The sequence below is a fragment of the Choloepus didactylus genome, chromosome 8 (genome assembly GCF_015220235.1).
Source record: "Choloepus didactylus isolate mChoDid1 chromosome 8, mChoDid1.pri, whole genome shotgun sequence".
Classification (NCBI taxonomy): Eukaryota; Metazoa; Chordata; class Mammalia; order Pilosa; family Megalonychidae; genus Choloepus; species Choloepus didactylus.
In genome coordinates this window covers 99127982-99154803 of record NC_051314.1, presented here as the reverse complement: position 1 = coordinate 99154803, position 26822 = coordinate 99127982, and positions in this window count along the sequence as shown.

Below are 26822 nucleotides of genomic sequence, written 5' to 3'. Positions count from 1 at the left end.
CAAATTTGTGTTGTTGTTGTTGTTTTTAATATAGGTGTGTGTCTGGATTTGTGTACTTGTTTGTCTATGCACACACACCCAAGCCGGACTCAATTACCAGGCCTGTGCATGGGCCTGCACTTTATCATTTGAATTTTGTGCCATTTAAAGTTCAGTAAAATATGTCTAATAAAAGTAATTATTGAAAAAAAACTTATATGTAATGGTACTTAGGAAGTGCACATTATAGAGCAAATGTAGCAGGAATATTTTAAAAATGAGAAAAAAAAAATGGGTTCCACATTTTCTTTTGCACCCACTAGCTTTGCTTGCTTGCTCCCAGGGTGGCCCACCTAGGGACCACTGCCTATGAAGGACCCTCCTGCTCACAGGCCCCGGAGCTCAGTCGTCTTCTCACTGCCAGGACTCCAGAGGCACCCCCCCCGGATGCAGACTGAGTGTCCAGGACTTAACAGCAGGAGGGCAGAGGGTGTGAGAGGACAGTATGGTGGCTAGGAGGACAAATTAGAGGAGGGGAAGAGGTGGGTTGGGACATAAGAGGGTAGAGTGGGGGGTAAGAGGAGAGGGTGGGGCTAAGAAAATAGTGTTGGGGAGAAGAGGGCAGGGTTAGGGTGGGGAGCAAGGTCAGAGAAGCATGAGTGGGTGGAAGGCCCTTAAACCACTGATGTGCCTCCATACTTGTGCTGTATCCAGAAGCTCATAAGGGGCGTCTTTGGATGTGGCCTTACTTCCTATGGTAGCCAGGGGTCAGCACCCACCCCCTCCCTTAGGGAAAAGTGTAGAGCCTTGAGCACGTGGCGGCCCGCTTCACCAGAGCACAGCCTTTGAAGGTCATTGAGCCTAATCACTGTTGGTAATCAGCTTTCACGAGACTCAGCTGAGGCTTCTTGGTAACCAAGCATAGTGAGGCTCTGCTGAGCTCTTCTTAGTGTTTGTGTGGATCATTGACTTCCATTTCCCAATCAGCTGCCGTTGGGAAAAGTCCTCCTGTAAGTCAGTCCCTGTTAAAATTCATGGGGAACTTTTTGCCTGGGGTGTTCTTTGGTCTTGGGATTGAGTCGGGCTGGAGCACCTCCATAAACCATGAACTAGTGTGATGGGGTGGGGAGCTAAGGCAGGTGTGGACAGCCGGCTTGGGGTCTGAACAGGTCACCAGGAGCCCACACTACGACCCAAGCACCCCTGTGCACCTTTCTCGGCATCCCAGCCAGGACGGGCGTGGTACTGCCCTGAGCTGGAAAAGCAGATTGAGCCTAAAAGCTAGAGACACAACATGACACCCCGTTAGCAGGAGATTTTCAGAATTGGGGACTGGTGATAAAAGGCAGTTTACAAATGGTTAAATAGCGTAAAGGCAATAAAAGGACTCATTTCAAGAAATGTTATAATGAGGGAAGTAAGAAACAGCGGTAGATTTTGAGGGAAACAGAAAGGGAGTTAGCAGATAATAAGAGTATATGATAGAAAGAGAAGAGAATATTGATGCCTCAAGGTTTAAATGGAACCAGAAGGATCTGGGATCAAAATAACTCGGGACTTATAAAGTGAAAGAAGTCAAACACAAGAGTAACCCTGCTGTGTGACTCCATTGTATAAAGTTAAAATCAAGCAAAATAAATCTATGTTGTTAGAAGTGAGAATACTGATTACCCTTGGCAGAAGGCTAGTAATTGGAACAGAGTATGAGAGGACTTCTGAAATGATGGTTATGTCCTGCTTCTTGATTTTTGCACTAGTTACCTGCAGGTGTTCATGTTGTCAAAACATTGCACTGTACAGGTATGATTTCTACTCTTTTCTGTTGATATGTTACACTTCAATTAAAAAAAACTATGGTTTTAGGGATGAGTTTCATAAGAAAAAAAAGATTGGGTGAAACTATAGAGAAAGTTAGAGGTAAATTGGATGTGACCTTGAGGGAGATTTTGTTCATGGTGCTTATTTGTAGAGAAGTGGAGGAGGCAAGGCCATCTGTCAAGACTTAGAGGGCAGATGGTTTAAAGGCAGGAATGCCAGAGTGGAGACTGTGCAATGAGCTGAATGGATGAGTTAGGTAAATGACTTGTCATGCAGCAAAGAACTCAACGAATTTTAATGAATTAACGAATCAATACCTTACATTTTTCCAGATTTGTAAGTAAACCCTGTCAATAAAAATTAGAAGACCAAGATCATGGAACACGTAGACTAAGGAAAAGACAGCCTATGTAATTGCTAAATTGATATGAAAATTGGGCTATGAGCTCCTGATGACTTAAGTGAAAAAGTTAAAAATGGTCATTTCTATTATTTTTATTGTTCATGAGAGGAAAGCATACAAGTTTCTCATGGGAAACAACTCATAGTATTTCATTCTGACAGAAAATATTCTCATGTAAGGATTTATATAGGAATCCAAAAGTAGTAATAATAGACATAATGACAAATATATCCTTAAAAAAAATAAACTACTGTGGCTTTCATGAAGTAGTTTTTAAGAGCATTCATCCATGAGGGTTGGGAAAGTTTGGTCAAAGCCCAGTAAAAATCTGTGAATAAAATTCTGTGGAAGAGGATTTATTTGTAAATATTCAGGTTATTCAGGTTTCTAATGGTCCACTTAATCTGAGGATGGAAATATGGATATATAAAACAATGTCTGGACTCATGTTCTACAAACAGAACTCCAGGCTTTTCATGAGCCAGGAAGCAATATATTTGTGACTTGAAGTATAGGCACAAGTTATTACTATATCTGTATGTATGAAGGCCAGACAAGCAGATGGTAAGTTTGAAATATTTGTGGAAAAACTGAATAATCAAAACAAGACTGTACCTAAATCATGACTGCTTTTTCCCATCTTTGATACAAGGCTCAGAATGTTCACAAGGAAAACCAGTATTTTAAAAATGTATGTCAATCTGGGCCTTCTCTAGTCCCAGCTGAGTTTGAAAAATGTAAATTTATAATAGAATGAGTATTTCTCCTGAAGAATATGGAATAGGGCTAGAAGAAAGGAAACATATCCAAATTTATTTGGTGTCAGGGCAGCTGGATAAGTAGAATAGTAGGTCATGGGATTGAAAGAACTACGGGTGTTGGTGAAATGATTTAACTGTTTGAGCCAGCTTAGACAGTGAAAGGTATGCAACCAGAAGATAATGAGAGCCCCTGAGGAGAGACCAGTATTGATAGGTTCATTAGTGGCATACAAATAGAAGGAACCAGGCTGAGATTTCAATTATAAACTCTGAAGTGAAGATTGTTTGGTGCATCTACAGAGATGCCCTATGGTATGGCTGAAATAGGCCATATTGGCTTACTGTAACTTTTTTTTTTTAGTCTTTATTTTTCAACATTTATTATTTAGGATCTGGAAATCAAAATGGATTGGGACTTCCTGTAGAAAGTTAGGTGAAGGCTTTGTCTAGTTTATGGATGGATGAGTAGAAAAATAGGGGAAGGAAACAAACAGACAAAGGTACCCAGTGTTCTTTTTTACTTCAATTGCTCTTTTTCACTCTAATTATTATTCTTGTTATTTTTGTGTGTGTGCTAATGAAGGTGTCAGGGATTGATTTTGGTGATGAATGTACAACTATGTAATGGTACTGTAAACAGTCGAAAGTACGATTTGTTTTGTATGACTGCGTGGTATGTGAATATATCTCAATAAAATGAAGATAAAAAAAAAGAAAAAAAAGAAAAAAAAAGAAGAAAGTTAGGTGAAGGCTCTTTACACTGAAAAGTGCAAGTCTTATCCCTAAGCTATAGAAACTGTCAACTATATAAATACTGTAAAGAACTTTGACAAATTGTATGATATGAAAACAAGCATAGTTCATTTAATATCCACTTGGAAATCAAACAGACATCTCAAACTTTACATGCTCAGTACTGTTCTCCTAATATCCCTCAAATCCACCACCTTTGGAAACTCCTAATCTACCTAATAACTTCCCCATCTCAGATTTTTCATTTTACATTTTCACAATTATTCTATTATCTTTCTTGAAGAGTTATATACTCATTGCTGTTTCACTTGAAATGCCTTCCAGCACCAGGATTATATTTTCCCATGCGACATGGCTTGGCCATGTGACTTCCTTTGGCCAATAAAAGGTTCTCATAAATTAACATATGTCAATTTCAGGAAAACACCTGCCTTCTTAATGTTTTTCTACTGTCAGATGAAAACCATGACCTGGAGAATGGCAGTTCCTTCATTCTGGGTCCCAGGATGAAGAAGACACTTGGAAGTGATGTTTAGCTTAAGCATGTCTTTAGCAAACTTGAGGATAGCCTGAGAGTTTAGGGTTGTTTTGTACCTCAGCCTTACCTGGAAAAAGCTAACTAATACAGGTGAGAAAACTCCATTCTTTCAGATACTCATGACAAAAGTCTTGAAATCATCTTTGACAACAACAATTCACAACCAGTTTATTGGTAAATTCTTTGGGCTCTGACTTTGATATATATTTGGAAACTTACCAACTCTCATTACCTCCACTGCTACCCCCCAATTGGAACTTCTATCATCTTTAACCAGGATTTGTTATAAAATCCTCCTAACCAGTCTCTAAAACCCCTCTCCCACCCTCACCCCTCACTACCGTTTATTCTCAATAGAGTTAACAAAGTGAGCCTTTCAAAAATAAAATAGATTAGGTCAATCCTCTGCTCCTCATTCTCGTCCAGAATGGAAATTCTAGAACTGAAAATTAGAAAGAAACTTGAATCCTTACATGACCCACATGCTTCTGCATCATCTGGTTCAAATAACTTCCCTGAACTCATCATTTGTCACTCCCTTCTCACTAATTCATCTCCAGCTCCATTGTTCTCCTTGTGCTTCTAGAAAATGCCAGGCATGCTCCCTCACTCCTTACAGCCTTCGAACTACCTGACACACAGCTTAGAATCTTCTCAGATATATGTGTGGCTAATTCCCTCACCTCATTTCAAGTGTTCACTCAGCTGTCACTTGAAAATGAGGCCTACCCTGACCACCCACTTAAAAATGCAACTCACCTTCCTCATCACTTATCAGTTCCAATCCCACTTACTCTGTTCTTTTGCTTTTCTTCTAATTTACTTTATAGTTTACTTAATTATTATTTCTATTGTTTATTGCCAGTTTTTTTTTTCCCTTCTCTCCAACTAAGTGTAAATTCACAAAGGCAGGAAACTTTGTTGTATTTACAGTTATATCCTCAGACTCTAAAATACTGCCTGGGACTTTGAGGGTACTCAGTAAATATTTTTGGATGAATGAATATATTCAACATAAAACATTTTCTAAATACCTACTGTAAACTGGCATCTGTTCTAAGAGCTGTGATTCCAATTATATATGATACAGTCCTGAAAAACCTAAGCCTAGGGCAGGCAAAGGGAAGGGTCATTTTTGAGAAGAATTTTAAGGGCAAGGTAAATATTTATGCTCATAAAATAGTTTATGTAACAAATAGTTCTAATATGTATTACTAATATTTTCCAAATGTGTATAGACTGTGTTTTTAAAAATCCAAATTTGGACATAACCCAAGATTTCTAGAATATATCCAAAGTGTATAAACATGAAAAAAATTATATGTGAAGAAATAGGAAAATGTGACCCAGAGTCAAGAAAAGAGCAGTAAGTGGGGTAGCCAAGTGACCCAGATGTTAACCTGTAGCAGATGAGTAGTTTAAAGCAGCTATAACAAACATGTTCACAATCTTAGAAGAAGATGTCATAATTAATTAATAGAAAAGAAATCACAGCAGAGAAATGGTAACTATTTGTGGCAGGATGAATTTTGTAACCCAAGGAAAGACATGTTTTTAATCTTACCCATATTTCTTACAAATGGTGTGAAACCATTTGCCACTAGCACCTTATGAAGATGTTATTTTTAGTTAAGATGTGGGTAACTGAATCAGGTGGGCCTTGATCCGTTTTACTGGAGGCCTTGTAAAGGGAAGAAACTGGAAGCCGGAAGTCAGAGAAGACCATAGAAAGTCAGTAGAAACTAGAAGAGCAGACATACCAGACAGATTTCTATGTGACAGGAGGCAGAGATACAAGGCAAGGCACCCTAGGGACTGTGGCAAGCCAGCAACATAATTCTACAAACTTTGGGGAGAAAGCATGGCCTTGCTGATGCCTTGATTTTGGACTTCTAACCTTCCAAATCATGATGAGCCAATAAATTTCTGTTTTTAAGCCAACCCATTTCATGGTATTTGTCATAGCAGCCTGGCAAACTAAGACACTGTTAAGAAGAATCAAATGAAAATTCTAGAATTGAAAAACTATAAAATCTGAAATAAGAAATCCACTGGGTATACTTAACAGAAGATTGGAAACAGCAGAAAAATGGTCACTGAAAGAGCAATAAAAATGATCCTATCTGAAGTACAAAGAGAAAAAAGAAATAGAAAATATTAAAAGAACCTCAGTAACTTTGCAACATTCTCAAATGTTTTAACATATATGTAATTGAGGTCCCAAAAGGAGAAGGGAGACAATGGAGTCAGAAAGGTTTTTGAAGAAATAATGGCAGAAATTTTCTTAAGTTTAGTGGAAATTTTCAACCTAGAAATTTGGGGAATAAAGCAAACTTAAAGTACACCTAGAAAAACCATTGTCAGATGTCTCAAAACCAAAGATAAAGGAAAAACCCTGAAAGCAGAAGATAAAAGTGACACATTACATAGAGAAGAAAAGAGGTGGGTGATTTGTCACCAGAAATAATAAAGACCATAAGACAGAGATTTATTTCTTTAACATGTTAAAAAATCTGTCAACTCAGATTCTATAGCCAACAGAAATATCCTTCACTAAAGAACACAAAATATGTAATTTTCAGATCAATAAAAACAGAATTTTTCATGAGAAAACTGAAATTGAAGAAATGCTAAAGGAAATTCTTCAGGCTGAAGGGAAATGCCAATAGAGAGAAGCTTGCATCTATAGGAAGAAATGAAGAGCACCATTGTGGAAGGCAGGGTAATGGCCCACAGTTATGTAGGTATCCTAATTCCTGAAACCTGTAAATGTGTTAACCTTACATGTTAAAAGGGACTTTGCAGATATAATTAAGGATCTTGACCTGAGAGTATTATCCTGGATTATCTGGATGGCCTAAATGTAAACTAAAGAGTCGATGCTGGTTTGAAACTGTCATGTACACCAGGAAAGACAATGTTCCTTAATGTAGTCTTGTGGGGGCAGACCTATTGTGAGTGGGATCTTTTCATTAGGCTGTTTCCATGGAGACATGACCCACTCAGTTGAGGGTTAGAAATTTTTATTATATTATTTCCATGGAGGGGTGGCCCCACCACTTCAAGGTGGGTTTTGATGAACTTACTGGAGTCCCTAAGAGAGCTCAGGGGCCTACACAGACCTAGACGCCTGGAGATGCAGACAGAAAGATTTTTGGAGTTGCTCAGCTAAGAGATGAAGCCCAGAGTTTGTCATGAAGAAGCTGAGAGAGGACCCCCAGATACTTAGAGAAAAACACCCTGGGAGAACAAGCAAGGATGCACAGGAGCTGAAAGAAGGAAGCTAAGAGAGACAGAAGCCCAGAGACATTTTAGAGAAAGCCATTTTGAAACCAGAATCTGGGAGCAAAGGACAAGCAGATGCCAGCACCTGCCTTCCCAGCTGACAGAGATTCCAGATGCCATTGGCCTTTCTTCAGTGAAAGTATCTCTTGTTGATGCCTTAGTTTGGACACTTTTATGGACTTAGAACTGTAAATTTGTAACCTAATAAATCCCCTTTATAAGAGCCAATCCATTTCTAGTACTTTGCATAACGGCAGCTTTAGCAAACTGAAACAGATTTTGCTACCAGAGAAGTAGGGTGCTGCTGAGTTTGCAAATACCAAACATGTTGGAATGGCTTTATAAAAGAATAAGGGGAAGATTCTTGAAGAATTGTGAGGCCCTTGATAGAAAAGGCCTAGATTGCTTTGAAGAGACTGCTGGTAGAAATAATGGACTCTAAAGATACTTTTGATGAGGCCTTAGATAGAAATGTTGAATGTGTCATTGCCAACTGGAAGAAAGGTGATCCTTGTTTTCAAGTAGCAGAGAATTTGGTAAAATTGAGTCCTGGTGTTGGATGGAAGGCAGAATTTGAAAGTGACGAATTGGGATAGCTGAAGAGTTCTCCAAATTAAATGTGAAAAATGCAGCCTGATTTCTCCTGCAACTTATAGTAAAATGTGAGAGAAAAGAGATAAGCTGAGAAGTGAACTATTGGGTACAAAGAAACCAGAAAATGATGGTTTGTAAGACTCTGGGCTTCCGGAAAGTGAGACCCCAGAGTCTAATGATGCACTTGAGGATTTAACAAAACCTGGAACCAGCCAGCCATTTCAGTATAAGCCAGGATTGGAGATGGAGTTATCCAGAAAGGACTTGTGGAAAGTTCTATTGTCTGATGGTTTTGACCCCTGTTTGCTGCATGCCAAGCTAACAAATTTTTTGCGAGGTCTGTATAAATGGAATCACTGCCATTCTGGACTAAAAGGGACAGAAAAGGGCTAGATTGAAGGAAAAATTTATTCAAAGACAGAACCATGGAAGCTGAAGTCTGGAGTCAAGAAACCTTGGGCCAGGATTGCAGACCCACCAAAGCACATGGATAGGGTGAGTTTGCCCCCTAGAGTTTAAGATTGCTGCTATTTAAGGGTTCTCAGATGTCTGGGAAATTGAGGGGAGCCTTTCCACTCCATATTTTGGAAAGAGTGTTGCTGCTCCAGGCTTTAAAGAGGGTGGAGCACATTCTCCAGGGACTGGGGAGAACGTGACCACCACCCAACTGTTCTGGAGGGGTTGAGCATGTACCCCAGAGATGGCAGAGAGTCTGGGTGCCACCCCAAAGCTTGAGAAGGTGGGACTGAGAACAAGGTGGTCTCCCCAATGCATGGATATATTGGAGCAATTACCCAGTGTTGGAAGAAAGTAGAGCTGCTGTGCAAGCCTTTGGAAGGGGTGGAACTGCTGCTCTTTAAAGCCTTTGGATAAAACATTCTATAGATGACTCTCAGACTTTGAAATCTGATGGAGTTTGCCCTGTGGGTTTTATGAACTGTTTTGGTTCAGTGACCCCTGTCTTCCTCCAAATTTCTCCTTATGGCACTGGAGATGTTTATCCTATGACTGTCCCTCCTTTGTATATTGGAAGCAGATAACTTGTTCTAAGTTTCACAGCCAGAGGGGAATTTTTGCCTTAGGACAGACCATGTCTGTAACTGATTTTGGTAAGATTTTGTGTTTAATATTGTTACTGAAATGATTTATGCCTTTTGTAATATTGTGTTGGAATGAATATATTTTGCATTTGGAAAGAACATGTCTTTCTGGGGCACAGAGGGTGGAATGTGCCGATTTGAAACTGTTATGTTCTTTAATGCAATCTAGTGGGGGCAGACCTATTGTGGTAGGATCTTTTGATTAGGTTGTTTCCATGGAGATGTGACCCACTCAATTGAGGGTGAGTCCTTTTGATTAGATTATTTACATGGAGGTGTAACCCTGCCCATTCAAGTTGGGTCTTGATTAGTTTACTGGAGTCCCTAAGAGAGCTCAGGGGCCAACCATTTCTGGTATTTTGCATAACGGCAGATTTGGCAAACTGGAGCAGGGTTCCTATAAGAAGGAGGCAGGAAGATCAGTGTCAGAGAAGGCAGTATGAGGATAGAAACAGAAGTCATAATGGCATGGCCATGACCCAAGGAGAGTGAACAGCCTTGAGAAGCTGGAAAATAAACGGAAATGGATTCTCTTCTGGCTCCTCTAGAAGAAATGTAGTTATGCTGACACCTTGATATTTGGGATATTGTTTTTTATGGCATAACGTACCTTAGTCTGAGTGATACAAGGGGTACTGCTATCACAATATGAGTGAAATAGTGTTTAGAGAACACAATGAAACATGTCAATAAAAGATATAATTCATAAATGGGACTTCATAAAAAATTAAAAACTTCTGTTCTTTGAAAGACACTGTTAAGAGTATATAAAGACAAATCAGAAGAAGAAACTTGCAATTCACATGTCTGATAAAGAGCTTGTATTTCAAATATATAGAGAGCTCTCAAAACTCAATAAGAAAACTAACAGCCCAATAAGAAAGCAGGTACCTTATCTGAAGAGATATTTTTCTAAAGAAGATATATAGATAACAAATGAGCACATGTAAAGATGTCTAGCATCTTAGTCATCAGGAAAATTGCAATTAAAATTAAAACCACATTAAGATAACATTACATTCTTGTTAGAATGGCTAAAATTGAAAAAAATTGAACAAGTGTTGGCAAGGATATGGAGGAACTAGCATTCTCATAAATTGTTGGTGGGAATGTAAAATGTTAAAATAACTTTGGAAAACAGTTTTGTAGTTTCTTAAAAAATGAAATAAATAATAAATATCTACCTATGCTATAGCCATTCCACCCCTAGGCATATTTAACCAAGAGACATGAAAGCATATTTCCATAAAAGACTTATACATTAAGGTTCATAGCAGCTCTATCTATAATGGTCAAAATGGCCATCAACAGATGAATAGATTAAGAAATTGTAGAACATCCATGTACTGGACTATTACTTAACAATTAAAAGTTATGAACTCTTGATAACTGCCACTTCATGGATGGCTCTTAAAATAATTATGCTGAGTGAATGAAGCCAGACTAAAATACTAAATGCTGTGTGATTCTAGTTATGTAAAATTCTAGAAAATGTGAACTATAGTGTTATCTTGATTGAGGTGATGATTTCATGAATATATATAATGTCAAAATTAATTTATATACGCTAAATATGTACTGCTTATTCTATGTCAATTATACATCAATAAAACCGTTAAGATTTCTTATAACTATACAAATATACTTTTTTAAAGATGAGTTTTTCTGCATATAAATATACCTCATAATCATTTGAACAATTAATTCAGTTATATAAGAAATAAAATATAATTTGAAAGTAGCAAAAGAAAGAAATAGAGAAATAGTATTTAGGGGATGAAAACAAAAGCCATCCACCTCATCTAGTAACTTCTGTTTCACTCTAACTGCTTGAAGACTATTTCCCATCTGTGGCACAGAACCAACTTCTGCTTCTGGATCTGGTAAGCCACTTCTCCTATAACTCAGAACAGAACATGGTCAACCAGAACAAATGTATGACACTATAACTAGAAGTTAATAATAGAGAGGCATGTAGGGAAAAAATGTATACCTATTGCAAATTATATACTACAGTTAGTAGTATTTAAACATTCTTTCATATATAGTAACAAATGTACTATACCAACACTAAGAGTCAACAATTGAGGGGGTTGGTTAGGGATATGGGAGGATTCGAGTTTCGTTTCCTTTTTTTTTTTTTTTTTTTTTTTTTTTTTTTCATCTCTCACTTTATTTCTTGTCTGGAGTAATGAAAAGTTTCTAAAAATTGAACAAAAATTAAGTGTGGTGATGGATGCACAGCTGTATGAGGGTACTGGGGGCAATTGATTGTCCACTTTGGATCCTTGGATAATTGTTTGGTATGTGAACGATCTCAATAAAAATTAAAAAATTAAAAAAATTAAAAAAAAATAAATGGCTGGGTTAAAATAAACAAAACAAAAATAAAATATGTGAATGATCTCATTCTGAAATAGAAGTAGAGATCTCAAGTGACCAGAGGTAAGAAAATTCAGTTTGGTATCAGTTTCATATGTGCTTGTGTTTGCACAATTCACAGAGGAGAAAAAGAGAAAAGCTGATTTTCTTTCCATCTCCAGTTACATGGTTTTTAATTCAAAGCCATCTCTATCCCAATAACCTTTCTACTTGCCAAGGGCTGAAGCTGATTGGTGGTTTAAAAGTTCATGCATCATTTGGTGAATATATGTAAAATAGCTTTGGAATTTTTCTGACTAAAGGATGAAAAATTCTAATAAAACTCATGGCTATTACATGTTTCAAAATTCACTACAGCTTTTTCCTTTTTGGGCATAGTGCAAGTTACAGCTCTCAATCAAGTTTCCTTGATTGCAATAGGAATATGAACTAGACCAATGGCAGGTATCTAATTTTTTTTTCAAGTGCCTTGGTATTAGGGAATTACCTGCTTTGAATTGAATCAAATTTAAGTTAGTCTTATGATAAAAAATGTTACGGATTTATTTCCTTACCCAAACAAAATGCATCATTATTACTTAACAATAATAATTAGATCTTATCAGACTCAAATATGAGGCTGTTGCAACATGGGAAAGAGAAGGAGACCACTTCCAATGTCAACAGTAGAATGTAGGGAAGGAGTGTAGGTGAAGCATGGTAATAGGAAAAAGGAAGACTAGAAGACAATAAAATAATCCTTTATCCAGAGTTGAAAAAAGGACATTGATTGGCCAGTGACAAACAATAAGCTTGAAGAAAATATTTATATTCTAATTTTTGAACTGGTATGGGAACATGAATATTAATTTTATTATTCTTAATATAGCTGTTATTGTGCAGACTATAAAATATATCATATATATTTGTGTCAGTACTAGCATGTCATGCGATTTTGTAAAATACACTTCTGTGATCAGAAGCCAAATGCCCAGTCACTTTGAACTATAACTTTACCAGCAATCTAGAGTCAATGAGTCATTAGAGTCAATGAAGGAAATAAAAATTTCACAGTGAAGCAACTGAAAGACTCCATGAAGGAACATCTTATCTTGTACTTTAACCCCAATTAATCTACTCTTCACTCTTTTCTACTGTGTGTAATTATGAAACTATTTCCTGACTTCCCTTGACTCTAACAATGATTTCAGTTCCTGAACCTAATTGAATCTCTCCTTAACTCCAAAAGGTCAATGGCTGAGGTTTGCCTTGAAGTATTTTCAAAAACTCATATCACGGCCAATTGGAAAGTATTTTCTTTACAAATTACTCCTATAAGAGAAGTAGGAAATCTTTGAAGACTTGATTCCCTTATCATTCTAACTGTATGATATTATGGTGTACATAAAATTTCCCAGGGGAGGGATTTTAGAACCATACTATCTTTAAATCAATACAAACACAAAAGACTAACCCAAAACAAATAAGCAAGCAAAAGAAAATAAACAACAGTCAAGTTCTTCATGTTTTCATTGCCCAATGGAACTTCCAATTGCAGTAAATATCATGTCTAGCAAAGGTTCTACTGAAACAACCCGAGGTATTTCCTTATCTCTGAAAAATTGGCAATATGCAAATAGAACTTTATTTGCATTCCTAATGACTTAAGGAAGAATAGTCCAAAGGAGAACTTTGCATAGCAAAATCAAAAAGTAGGCAAAAATTTGGGGACGACTCCCATCTTTCTTGTTTCCTAAAACTGAGGCCATATTTTAGCATAGCATCTTTAGGCTGCTTAATGAATGATGCATGTAGGCTTAACACAATCTGGAAAATCCAGTACTCCAGAAGTTTTCCTTTTACCCCTTTAATATTAATATTGATAGGTCATAGCTGTTTATTATTATTATTATTGGTGGTAGTATTTTGCATCCTTCTCCTTTCTGAGAATAGTAAGAGGCAAGTAATTGCTCAGTGAGTCCACAATGCATTGATTGTCTTCATTTTCTCAGTCTTGTTTAGTGCTTGTGGTAGATTGAAGCTATTATGTATACCAGAAAAGACCATGTTCTTTTAATCCATTCCTGTGAGTGCAGACCTATTGTAGGTGGCTTTTGATTAGGTTATTTCAGTTGAGGCCTGACCCAGAGTGTGTCTTAATCCGCATCCTGGAGTCCTTTATAAGAAGATAAAGGACACATAGAAAAGGCCCAGAGAGCTCAGAGAAGCCCTAGAGAAGATGAGAGATGAAATTAAGAGAAACTCACAGAGAAAAGCCCCAGAGAAGCTAAGAAAGGACCCAGAGAAGCTCAGAGAGGAAGCCACTGGAACCAGAAGCTGAAAGCAATGAAACCCAGGAGCGAAGGACCAGCAGACACCGTCTACGTGCCTTCCCATGTGACAGAGGTGTCTGGGTTGCCAGCAGACTGTCTTCAGAGCCCAGGTATCATCCTGTTGATGCCATGAGTTGGACATTTTTCACGGCCTTAGAATTGTAAACTTAAAAGCTAATAAATCACCATTGTAAAAGCCAACTCATTTGTGGTATATGGTGCTCTGGCAGCTTTAGCAAAATGAAGCAGTGCTGAGAAAATTAAACCCATGTGTTACTGAATACTTGGGCAACATATTTGTGCTTTTCATTTTGATAAGAATTGCATCAAAATAAGTCTTAATTGAATGAAGTCTTAGTGGTTAACTTTTTAAAGGCAGCATTTTATCTATATTAGCATGCAAAATCCTAACTCGTTAATATTAGTGGTAAATGATCAATTAAGTTTACTAAATTTCTTCACCAAATTTTTTACCCTCGTGTAGAATTATCCAGTTGATTCCAATCAAATTGAGACTCATTTGACACTGAATTTTCCAGCACAGTGGAGAGAACATGGCATCTATTTAGGGTCTATAAACGTTCATCAGGGCAATGCCTAATGACTTCACAGAAACTATTTAAGTTGGACATCACTCCCGTGGGTATTCTGTCTGAGTAGAAACCTGAGAGCAGCAGTTTAATGAGAGTCTCATGGAATTCAAATGTCCAAAGGGAGAGTGGATGCTGCTTAGAAGCTGAGGAATACATTAGATAAATATTCCAGAGTAGCAAAGGAAAAAAAAAAACAACTCCATACTTTGACCCCTATCTTAGCATTAGACATGCACCATTCTTATGTTCTCTCTCCTCCTTTCTGCAGAATTTATTCTTGGAATGTGAATGAGGAAGGAGAACATTCAGTGACATGTCTGCTATCATAACTGATGGCTCTTGGGACCTGTTCCTCACAGGGTAGAGAGTATAGCCAGAGAGCAAAGAGCAAGTGCAGTGAGGGAAGGAGCAGCATTTTCTATCATAGACTTTTTTTTTTAATTAAATTCAGTTTTATTGAAACACATTCACACACCATACAGTCATCCATGGTGTACAATTAACTGTTCACAGCACCATGACATAGCTATGCATCCATCACCCCAATCCATCTCCCAACATTTTCCTTGCATCAGAAAGAATCAGAATAAGAATAAAAAATAAAAGCAAAAAAGAACATCCAAATCATCCCCCCCATTCCACCCCATCCCCCATCCAGTCTTTGTCCCACCCTTCTACCCATCCACCCATGTGCTAGATAAAGGGAGTGTAATCCACAAGGTTTTCACAATCACACTGTCACCCCTTGTAATCTACATTGTTATACAATCATCTTCAGGAGTCCAGACTACTGGGTTGGAGTTTGATAGTTTCAGGTATTTACTTCTAGCTATTCCAATACATTAAAACCTAAGAGGTGTTATCTATATAGTGTGTAAGCATGTCCACCAGAGTGACCCCTCAACCCCACCTGAAATCTCCCAGCCACTGAAACTCTATTTTGCCTCACCCCGCATCCCCCTTCTGGTCAAGAAGGCACTCTAAATCCCACGATGCCAGGTCCAGATTCATCCCCAGGAGCCATATCCCACGTTGCCAGGGAGATTCACACCCCTGGGAGTCGGGTCCCACACAAGGGGGAGGGCAGTGAGTTCACCTGCCAAGGTGGCTCAGTTGGAGAGAGAGGGCCACATCTGAGCAACAAATAGGTATTTAGGGGGAGACTCTTAGGCACAATTATATGTAAGTTTAGCTTCTCCTTTGCATGAACGAGCTTCATAAGGGCAGGTCCCATGATAGAGAGCTCAGCACATCAAAATCAAACCACTAGTCCTAATGTTCGTGACAACATCAGCATCATTTCAGGTGAGGAAGTCCAACACTTCTGTACGTTCCCCCAGCTCCTCAGGGGGGCCCTGTAAATATATTTTTATTCTCTGCCCAAATTGCTTTGGGATGTGTCACTATTTCACTCTAACCTATACTAACCTACCATATCTCATTTCCTATTCAAAGTTCCATTTAATTGTGGTGTTTGAACAAACTGACTGTAGAGTTATACTGTTTAGAAAATATAGATCCTGCACCAAATAGACATCTCTTCCCTTGGTCTCACATGGAAGTTGAAGTTTTAAAACACAGTCAGTTTTGACCTCTACCCTTTGGCCCAGTTTACCCTAGTCTTAATCAGATCTGCTTCATTCATATCACTAATTGAAGTCTGGGCTCTTTTTCAGCCTTTTTTTTTTTTTTTTTAACAGTTGCTTATCTGCTAAATACTGACATATCTGCTGAGCTCTAGCTCTGAGTTTCAGGTGTCACAGAGATACCCAGTGTTCCAGAGAACAATCAGGTTATACACTAAGGGATCAGCATCTCAAAATTTGGAGATAGCCATTGCAATTCAGGAATAGATTTGACTGCTGTAAGAGCTTACAAGCTAGCGACCATTACAATAATCATTCCCCTCTTAGACTGTGTTCTAAGATTCAATTCTGAGTTTACACATTGTAGTTAGTCCATACCGGTGAGGCACTACAGTGTCTGCCCTTATTTCTGGCGTACTCCACTCAAAATGCTGTGTACAGGATCCATTCACCTTGCTGCGCATCTCACAGCTTCACTCCTTCTCATAGTTGCTCAGTATTCCATTGTATGCGCACACCACAGTTCATCATTCCATTCCTCAGTCTATGTACCCTTAGGCCACCTACACCCATTGCAAATCATGAATACTGCCTCCATAAACACCAGTGTGCAAATGTCCATTCATGTCTCTGCTCTCAGATCCTCCAATGACATACCCCATAATGAGGCTGCAGGACCTTATGGGCTCCACAAACAGCTTTTTGTGGAACCACCACACTGACCTTCAGAAAGGCTATACCATTCTGCCTGCTCATCAACAGTAGATAGGTACATCCCTCTCTCCATGTTTTCTCCAACACTTTTACTCCTATATATATATATATGTATTTTCCTACAGTTTTATAGAGTTATATTCACATACCATACATTTATCCAGTGTACAGTCAGTCGTTCATGGTATCATCATAAAGTTGTACATTTATCACCACAACCAGCACTTGTGGGATTACTACAAAAAAGAAAGTTTTTTTTTTTTTAAGCAAATAATAAAGATGTCTATCATAGACTTTTTTTTAATCTTCATTTTATTGAGACATATTCACATACCACGCAGTCATACAAAACAAATCGTACATTCGATTGTTCACAGTACCATTACATAGTTGTACATTCATCACCTAAATCAATCCTTGACACCTTCATTAGCACACACCCAAAAATAACAAGAATAATAATGTGTGAAAAAGAGCAATTGAAGTAAAAAAGAACACTGGGTACATTTGTCTGTTTGTTTGTTTGTTTCCTTCCCCTATTTTTCTACTCATCCATCCATAAACTAGACAAAGTGGAGTGTGGTCCTTATGGCTTTCCCAATCCCATTGTCATCCCTCATAAGCTACATTTTTATACAATTGTCTTCGAGATTCATGGGTTCTGGGTTGTAGTTTGATAGTTTCAGGTATCCACCACCAGCTACCCCAATTCTTTAGAACCTAAAAAGGGTTGTCTAAAGTGTGCGTAAGACTGCCCACCAGAGTGACCTCTCGGCTCCTTTTGGAATCTCTCTGCCACTCAAGCTTATTTCATTTCCTTTCACATCCCCCTTTTGGTCAAGAAGATGTTCTCTGTCCCACGATGCCTGGTCTACATTCCTCCCCAGGAGTCATATTCCACGTTGCCAGGGAGATTCACTCCCCTGGGTGTCTGATCCCACGTAGGGGGGAGGGCAGTGATTTCACCTTTCAAGTTGGCTTAGCTAGAGAGAGAGGGCCACATCTGAGCAACAAAGAGGCATTCGGGAGGAGGCTCTTAGGCACAATTATAGGGAGGCCTAGCCTCTCCTTTGCAGCAACCGTCTTCCCAAGGGTAAAACCTATGGTAGAGGGCTCAACCCATCAAACCACCAGTCCCCTATGTCTGTGGTCATGTTCGCAACCATCGAGGTGGGGGTAGGCCAATACCCCTGCATTCTCCACAGGCTCCTCAAGGGGGCACTACATATTTTTTTCCTTGTTTTTATATATTTTTTCCTACAGTTTTATAGAGTTATATTCACATACCATACATTTATCCAGAGTACAGTCAGTCGTTCATGGTACCATCATAAAGTTGTACATTTATCACCACAACCAGCACTTGTGGGATTACTACAAAAAAGTTGTTGTTTTTTTTTTTTTTTTTTTTAAAAAATAGTAAAAAAGATGTCTATCATAGACTTTTAAAACAAGTAGATAAGTCTCAAGTCTAACAGGTCTACTTACATAGCAACATGTCCCATATACACTTTGATTAAAGGTCAGGGCATTTCACAAAGCAAAAACCAGTGTCTTTTATTTTTATCTTTTAAAATTTTTATTCTAGTAACATATATACAACCTAAAATTTACCCTTCAAACCACATTCAAATATACAATTCAGTGTTGTTAATTACATTCACAGTGTTGTGCTACCATCGTCACCATCATTACCAAAACTTTTCCATCACCACAAATAGAAGTCCTGTAAGATTTAAGCATTAACTCCCTATTTCCAACCCTGCCCTATCCTCTGGTAACCTATATTCTAGATTTGAACACAATAAGTTATTCTAATTATTTCATATGAGTGAGATCATACAATATTTGTCATTTTATGTCTGGCTTATTTCACTCAACATGATGTCTTCAGGATTTGTCCATGTTATTGCATGTATCAGAACTTCATTCCTTTTTACAATTGAATAATATTACATTTTGTATTATTTATCCTTTCATCAGTTGATGGGCACTTGGGTGGCTTCCATCTTTTGGCAATTGTAAATAATGTCTCTATGACCATTGTATGCAAATAACTGAGTCCTTGCTTTTGGTAATTTCGGACATATGACTGAAAGGGTGATTGCTGAGTCATATGGTAATTCTATACTTTAACTGTCTGAGGAACTCCCAGACTGTCTGCCATACGAGCTGCACTGTTTTACATTCCTATCAATAATGATGAGTGTTCGAAGTTCTCCACATCTTCTCCAACATTTGTAATTTTCCACTTTTTTTTTAATAATAGCCATTTTAGTGGCAATGAAATCTTATTGAGGTTTTGATTTGCATTTACCTAATGGCTAATGATGTTGAGCATTTTTTCATGTGCTTTTTGGCCATTTGCATATCTTCTTTGGAGAAATTTCTACTCGAGTCCTTTGCCCATTTTGTATTGGGTTGTTTGTCTTTCTGTTAAGTTGAAGGATTTCTTTATATAGTCTAGATATCAAACTTTTATTGGATATGTGGTTTCCCAATATTTTTTCCCATTGTGTAGGTTGTCATTTTACTCTCATGATAAAGTCTTCTGAGGCACAAAAGTTTTTAATTTTGATGCGGTCTCATTGATCTATTTTTTCTTTGTTGGTTGTGCTTTGGATGTAAAGTCTATGAAACTGTTGCCTAGCAAAAGGTCCTGAAGATGCTTCCCTACATTTTCTTTTAGGAGTTTGATAACTGTGTCTCTTATATTTAGGTCTGTGATCCATTTTGAGTTGATTTTTATATAAGGGGTGAGGTAGTGGTCCTTCTTCATTCTTTTGCAAATGGAGATCCAGTTTCCTAGCACCATTTGATGAAGAGCCTATTCCTTCTCAATTGAGTAGTCTTTGCCCCCTTGTCAAAAATCAGTTGGCCATAAATGTGAGGGTTTTTCTGAGCTTTCAATTCTATTCCATTGGTCTATATGTTTGTTCTTGTGTTAGTACTATGCTCTTTTGATTACTGTGACTTTGTAATAGGTTTTAAGATTGGGAAGTGTGAGACCTCAAACTTCATTCTTTTACGAGATGGCTTTGGCTATTCAGGGCATCTTACCCTTCCATATAAATTTGATGATTGACTTTTCCATTTCTGCAAAGAAGGTGGTTGGACTTTTGATTGGGATTGCACTGAATCTGTAAATTGCATTAGGTAGAATTGATATCTTAACAATATTTAGTCTTCCAATCCATGAACATGGAATATCCTTCCATTTAGGTCTTCTTTGATTTCTTTTAGCAATTTTTGTAGTTTTCTGTGCACAAGTCCTTAACATCTTTGGTAGATTTGTTCCTAGCTATTTGATTATCTAAGTTTCTATTATAAATGGAATTTTTTTCTTGATTTCTTCTCCTGATTGTTCATTGCTAGAGTATAGTGACATTACTGATTTTGGGGTGTTGATCTTATACCCTGCCACTTTGCTAATTCATTTATTCACTCTAGGAGCTTTGTTGTGGATTTTTCAGGCTTTTCTGTATATAGGATAATGCCATCTGCAAATAGGGAAACTTTTACTTCTTCCTTTCCAATTATGATCCCTTTAATTTCAATTCCTTGCCTAATTGCTCTGCCAAGAACTTCCAGTACAATATTGAATAGCAGTGGTGACAGTCTTGTTCCTGATCTTAGAGGGAAAGCTTTCAGTCTTTCATCATTAAGTAGGATGTGGGCTATGGGCTTTTCATATGTGCCCTCTACCGTGTTGAGGAAGTTATCCTTCTATTCCTTGTGTTCTAGGTGTTTTATTAAGAAGAGTTGCTAGATTTTGTCAAATGCCTATTCTGCATCAGTTGAGATGATCATGTGTTTTTTTCTTTCATTGTTTTAATGTTGTGCATTACATTAATTGATTTTCTTCTGTGGAACCACCGATGCATACCAGAGATAAATTCCACTTCATCAAGATTTCTGATTCTTTTAATATGCTGTTGGATTTTGTTTGATAGTATTTTGTTGATGATATTAACATCCATATTCTTAAGAGCTATTTGTGTTTAATTTTCTTTTCTTGTTGTGTCTTCATCTGGCTTTGGTTTGAGGTGCTCTTGGTCTTTTATAATGAATTAGGGAGGTTTCCTTCCCTGACAATTTTTTATAAGAGTTTGAGCAGAATTGGAGTTAAGTCTTCTTGGAATGTGTGGTAAACTTCTCTGGGAAGCCATTTGGCACTGGACTTTTCTATGTTGGGAGGTTTTTGATGACTGATTCAATCTCTTTATTGGTTATTTGTTTGTTGAGATCCTTTATTTCTTCTTATGTCACTGTAGGTAGCTTGTGTGCATCTAAGAATCTGTCCATTTCATCTAAGTTATCTAATTTATTGGCATACAGTTGTTCTTAGTATCCTCTTATAGTCCTTTTTATTTCATTGGGGCCAGTAGTAATGTATCCCTTTCATTTCTGATTTTAGTTATTTGTGTCCTGTCTCTTTTTGCTTTGTCTTGCTAAAAGTTTGTTGATTTTATAGATCTTTTCAAAGAATGAACTTTTGGCTTTCATGTAGTCTATTTTTTTGTCTATTTAATTTTTCTATGCTCTATATTATTTCTTTCCTCCAGCTTGCTTTGGGTCTAGTTTCCTTTTCTTTATTCTAGTTCTTCCAGGTTTAAGGTTAGGTCTCTGATTTGAAATCTTTCTTCTTTTTAGTGTGAAAATTTAGTGCTATAAACTTCCCTCTCAATACTCCTTTTGCTGCATCCCCATAAGTTTTGGTATGTTGTATTTTCATTTTCATCCACCTCAAGATATTTCCTAATTCCACCTGTGATTTCTTCTTTAATCCATTGTTTGTTTAAGAGTACATTGTTTAATTTCCACAAACTGAATTTTCCGTTTCTCCCCATTATTGATTTCTAGCTTTATTCTGTTGTGTTTGGAGAAGATTCATTGTATGATTTCAGTATTTTTGAATTTATTGAGACTGGTTTTGTGACCTAAGTATAGTATATTCTGGAAAATGCTCCATGTGCATGTGAGAATAATGTGTATTCTGTTGTTACTGGGTGTAGTGTTCTATATATGTCTATTAGGTCTAGTTGGTTTAGAGTGTCATTCAAGTATTGTTTCCTTATTGATCTTCTGTCTTGACGTTCTATCCATTATTGAACATAGTGTATTATAGTCTCCTACTATTAATGTAGAACCATCGATTTCTCCATTCAAATCTGTCAGTATTTGCTTCATATATTTTGGGGCTCTGCTCTTAGGTGCATATGTATTTACATTTGTTTTGTCTTCTTTTTGAACTCACCCCTTTATCAGTATATAATGACCATTTTTGTCCATTATAACTGTTTCTGACTTAAAGTCTATTTTATCCAATATTAGTATAGCTATCCCAGCTCTCTTTTGGTTACTAATTGAATGGTATATTTTTTCCATCCTTTGACTTTCAACCTACTTATGTTGTTGAATTTAAGGTGAGTCTCTTGCAGACAGCATATGGTTGTGTCATGGTTTTTTATTCATTCTACCAGTTTCTGCCTTTTGACTGGAAAGTTTAATCTATTAACATTTTAAGTCTCTACTGATAATGCAGGGTTTTCTTTTGCCATTTTGCTATTTAACCTTTGTAAGCCTTATACCTTTTTTTGTCCTTCAACTCTTCCATTAATGCTTACTGTTATATTTATTTATTTGCAGTGTGCAATATTGACTGTCTTTTCTTTCAGGATGTATTTTTCATATATTTTCCTTGTGGTTACCATGGGTTAATATTTAACATCCTAAATATATAAAAATCATATTTGGTTTGACACCAACTTGACTTCAATAGCATATACATACAGTTTTCCTATACCCCTCCTGCCTCCACCTTTTTTGTACTTGTAACTAATTATATCTTTGTATTTTGTATGTCCCAAACTGTAGATTTATTATTAATTTTTATGTATTTGCATTTTGGCACCTATAGAAAGAAAGAAGTTTAGTCATATCCATACAATACAATGCAATAGTACTGGATGTATAGTTACCCAAATGTTTTCATTTTTTTTTTTTTGGAGATCTTTATTTTTATGCCACTTTGAACCACTGTCTAGTGTCCTTTCCTTTCAATCTGAAGAACTCCCTTTAGCATTGCTTTTAGGGCAGGTCTAGGGGGGATGAACTCCCTCAGCTTTTGTTCATCTGGGATTTTCTTAATCTCACCCTCATTTTTGAAAGAAAATCTCACTGGATATAAAATTCTGACTCAGAGTAGCTTTCTTTCAGCCCTCTAGGTATTTCAATCCACTGCCTTCTTGCATCCATGGTTTCTGATGAGATGTCAGCACTCAATCTAATTCTGACTCCCTTATATCTAACATGTTGCTTTTTTCTTTCAGCTTTCAGAACTCTCTCCTTGTCCTTTGAATTTGACAGTTTGATTGGTATATTATGGAGTGTATTTTTCTTCATGTTTTATACTGTTTGCTGTTCTCTGGGCTTCTTGGATTTGTAGAAGGCTTCTTGGATATGTCTTTTGCTGTTTGGGAAGTTCACTGTCATATCTTTGAATATTACTTCTGCCCCTTAACACACACATTTGTATGTGTCATGGTGTCCCAGAGGTCTCTTAGGCTACTTTTGGTTTTAATATCTCTTTTTCTCTTTCTGCTCCTCAGCCTGACTTATTTCAAGTGTCTTATCTTTGAGTTCACTGATTCTTTCTTCTGCCAGCTGCAATCTGGTATTGAAACCCTCCTGGTAATTTTTCATTTCAATTATTATGGTCTTCAACTCCACTAGTTTGGTTCCTTTTTAAAATTTCTGTCTCTTTACTAAGATTCTCATATTGCTCATCCATTGTTTCCTGATATCCTTTAGGTCTTTCTCTGTATTTTCTTCAAATCCTTGAGCATTTTTATGATCAATTTTTAACAAAATCTTTTTTTATTATGTCTAGTCTAGTCTTCTTATCTGGTATTTTCTGGATCTTTATCCTCTTCCTTGGGCCATCATTTCCTGTTTCTTTGTTTGTCTTGTAATATTTTATTGTACACTGTACATTTTAATGTTTTAAAGTTTTACTTCTGGGCTTATTCCTGAGAGGTCTGTTTCTTGTAACCAGCTAGTGATATGACAGAGATGTTCTTGAGTGTCAGCTCTCCTATCAGGAAGATATCTTTTCTGGGCCTATGTCTTGTTCTGAGTTTGTGCAAGTTAGTTGCTTTGGAGTTCCCCTGTTTACAGGAGTTTAAATGCCCCTTCTATTTTCCAGGATACAGACCTTCTCCCTTTCCTGGGTGTTTAATGCATTTAAAATTTTGTCCCAGGCCATCTACTTCAATGGGTTTTTACACTACTTTTGCTGTATCGAGCTGCATTCACCTGGAGGTCATATTCTGGAAGAGGGAGCGTAGCTTCCCAAGTCAGTTATTTCCCAGCCTGAACAAGGCCAGGGACCCAAGAAGGGGCTGCAGACCATCTCCAAACTGTACTGAGGAGGAGATCAGGGTGGGTACCTGGAGATGCCCAGAAATGCAGCCATTCAGCTATCCCTTGCAGTCTGAAGAGGCATAGTGTCTTCAAGTCTCCTTAATTGCCTTTGTCTAGGGTGTGTTGGAACAATGGCTGTCCTCTTAGCTGGGCCCCCAGCATTCCAGAGTTGCTAATCAAAGCTGTGATCAGTGATCAGAGGTGCTCACCCCTGCTATTGGGAAAGAGTGTTTTTTTTTTTGTCCCTTTCTGTCACTGGTGAGTTAGCTGAGGCTGGATCCCTCAGCAGTTTGCCACAAGACTGGGGAGTGGGTGCCAGTAATGGCATGCAAAGAGAGTAATTTACTAGACTTTATCATAATTCACCTGCCTTTTCCTCCTGCTCTTCTCTTGATGTTATATAGCATTCTCCAAGACTCTGGAGTTGCAAAACATTTGTTTCAGAAAGCCTGTGGCTGATTAAGTGTTGCTGTGGTGGCGGGACTGAATCCTGGAGCTTCCTGCTCTGTCATCTTCCCACAGTCCTCAGCCCCTACTATTGCAACCTTTTCTACCATTTAACAGAGCTCTGAGAAAAATGGTTCTGCCAGTTTTTTTTTTTAATACTCAGTTTTATTGAGATATATTCACATATCATACCATCATCCGTGGTGTACAGTTGTTCACAGTTCCATCAGAGAGTTGTGCATTCATCACCCCAATCTATTTTTTGAACATTTTCCTTGTACCGGAAAAAGTGAAAATAAGAATAAAAAATGTAAGTAAAAAAGAACACCAAATCATCCCCCCCACACCCTATTTTTCATTTAGTTTTTGTCCCCATTTTTCTACTCATCCATCCATACACTGGGTAAAGGGAGTGCGATCCACAAGGATTTCACAGTCACACTGTCACCCCCTGTAAGCTACATTGCTATACAATCGTCTTCAAGAGTCAAGGCTACTGGGTTGCGGTTTGATAGTTTCAGCTGTTTACTTTTAGCTGTTCCAATGCATTAAAGCCTAAAAAGGGTTATCTGTATACTGCGTAAGAATGCCCACCAGAGTGACCTCTTGACTCCATTTGGAATCTCTCAGTCACTGAAACTTTATTCTGTTTCCTTTCTCATCTCCCTTTTGGTCAAGAAGATGTTCTCAATCCGATGATGTCGGGTCCAGATTCATCCCTGGGAGTCATATCCTGCGTTGCCAGGGAGATTTACACTCCTGGGAGTTAGATCCCACATGGGGGGAGGGCAGTGAGTCACCTGTCGAATTGGCTTAGCTAGAGAGAGAGGGCCACATCTGAGCCACAAAGAGGTACTTGGGGAGACTCTTACGCACAATTATGAGCAGGTTTAGCCTCTCATTTGTGGTTCTGCCAGTTTTTGCTTGTTGTTCAAAAATTCTGTTGGAGGGGGACACAATCTTGGAGCATCTTACTCTGCCATGTTGCTCCACAAAACTCTTTCCCTGCAATTTTTCAGAGTTCGTTTATATTGGTTCTACTAGCCTTTTTGTTTTTATATGTTGCAATTATTTACTCCCAGTTTGTTATTTTTTTCTGACTTTGCTTGAGGTAGTGTTTTGCCATGCAGAAGTCTTCTTAAATTGTAGCCAACTTTATCAAACTTTTCTTTTATTAAATGCAGATTTGGAACCCTAGTTAGATGGTCTTCTTTTACAGTCATGTTTATTTACCATGGTTCTTATAAGGTTTCATTTTTCCCCCATTTATGTCACTGATTGATCTGGGGTTTACTCCTATGTATGATGTGAGGTATGGATCACATTTTACAAATGGCCATCCAAATGTCCCAGAATCATTTATTTAAAATTTCTTTTTACCCTAATGGTTTGAAATACTAGTACACAGACCTTGTAGTCTGATTTCATATTTGGCAGGATGGTTCCCCTCTCATACTTTTTCATTTTCAGAGTTTCCTAGTATTATAGCTATCAAAATATTGTGTGTTGCCTCGGCATCTATCTTATTTTTGTTAAGCTGCTCACTGACCTTTGGCCTAGTTAATAAGCAGCTTTCCAGCCCTGAGGCATAAAATCTTGCAAAGCTCAAATCCGCATCTGCAGCCACCGCTGAAGTCACCCACACACCCCACCAAAATCCCACAGTTGGTCCAAAATTATGAGCTAACCATCCCCACCACCTTTGGACCCCAATCCCTTTCCCTTCGTGTGTGCATCTGCTTTTAACTAACCATTCCTTGACTCCCACAGGAAATCTACTAACATCCACCCCTGGACAACAATAAAGGCACAAGCCCAAGATCCCTTTTTCTCTGCTCATGTTCTCTCCAGCTGCTGGTTGTGCCACCTAAGCCGATTATGCTACCTGTCAACCCCTCAACGGCATCCTCCACTTTCTGGGACATGTGAGTAACTAACTATCTTTTCTCATGCATTGTGGCCTCAGACTTCCATTGCATTGCATCTGACCTCCACTGGGACCCAAATTTAAAATCCAACTTCACCAATTCAGAACAAGTGGCTCAGTGAGCAGGGTGTGTTGGGCACTACCGTGGGAAATAAGGTACAATGCCTTTGACTGCTTTTTGCTAATTAACTGATTCTCCCAGATA